The sequence below is a fragment of the Octopus bimaculoides genome, chromosome 18 (assembly GCF_001194135.2).
Source record: "Octopus bimaculoides isolate UCB-OBI-ISO-001 chromosome 18, ASM119413v2, whole genome shotgun sequence".
NCBI classification, from domain to species: Eukaryota; Metazoa; Mollusca; class Cephalopoda; order Octopoda; family Octopodidae; genus Octopus; species Octopus bimaculoides.
This window is the reverse complement of record NC_068998.1, coordinates 27,837,312-27,838,200: the sequence shown is the minus strand read 5'-3', so window position 1 is coordinate 27,838,200 and position 889 is coordinate 27,837,312. Positions and strand designations below refer to the sequence as shown.

General features: G+C 39.8%; 1 protein-coding gene across 7 annotated transcripts in view; it reads left to right on the top strand.

Annotated features, from left to right (window-relative positions):
* Positions 1-889, top strand: part of LOC106876444 (potassium voltage-gated channel protein Shaw) — a 59,815-nt gene that overhangs the window by 55,560 nt on the left and 3,366 nt on the right. The window lies entirely within an intron of this gene.

Here is an 889-nt window from a genome sequence, read left to right as displayed (position 1 = left end):
GTGTGTGTGTGTGTGTGTGTGTGTGTGTGTGTGTGTGTGTGCGTGCGTGGCGCGCGCGCGCGTCTGTGTGCGTGTGTGGGTGTGGGTGTGATCATTGGGATAAGTATAATCCGGGCGATCACCTCGTCAGGACTTTATGTAGGATCCTGCCTAGCGTAATATTCCAATAACCAAAGAAGATCGGTTATACTTTAAAAAAATTACAGGAAATTTCGCGAATCCAAGTTATGATCTAGTAGGTATGTTATAAGCCTTATAGAGTGAATAATAATAATAATAATAATTTAATTGAGGAAAAGAGAACTGAAATGGATATTATGATCATTTCCATAAACGAATGTCAGTTATTCAATAGTACATGCGACATAGCTAATAACATTACCATTCATTCACTTCTTCAGACATCCTGATTTGAAACACAATTTATGAAATAAATCTGCAATGCAAGATAAATTCATGCCACCTCGTGGATGCGGTGACATATGCACATACGAACATACTACATAAACACACACACATACACACACACACACACACACACACACACACACACACACACACACACACACTCACACAGACGCATGTCTAATCGATGGGCTTCTACACAAGATTCACTCAGAGGGCATTAGTAAGCCCGGAGATGTCGTAAAAGATGCTTGCTCAAGATGCCACGTAATGGGACTGAACTGGAAACTACTTCGTTGCGAAGGAGGGTACTTCTTAGTCACACATATACATACATACATACATATATATATATATACACACACACACACATTATATATATATATATATATATATACATATACATATGCATGTGTTGCTATGTGGTAAGAAGCTTGCTTCCCAACCGCATGGTTCCGGGTTCAGTTCCACTGCGTAGCACCTT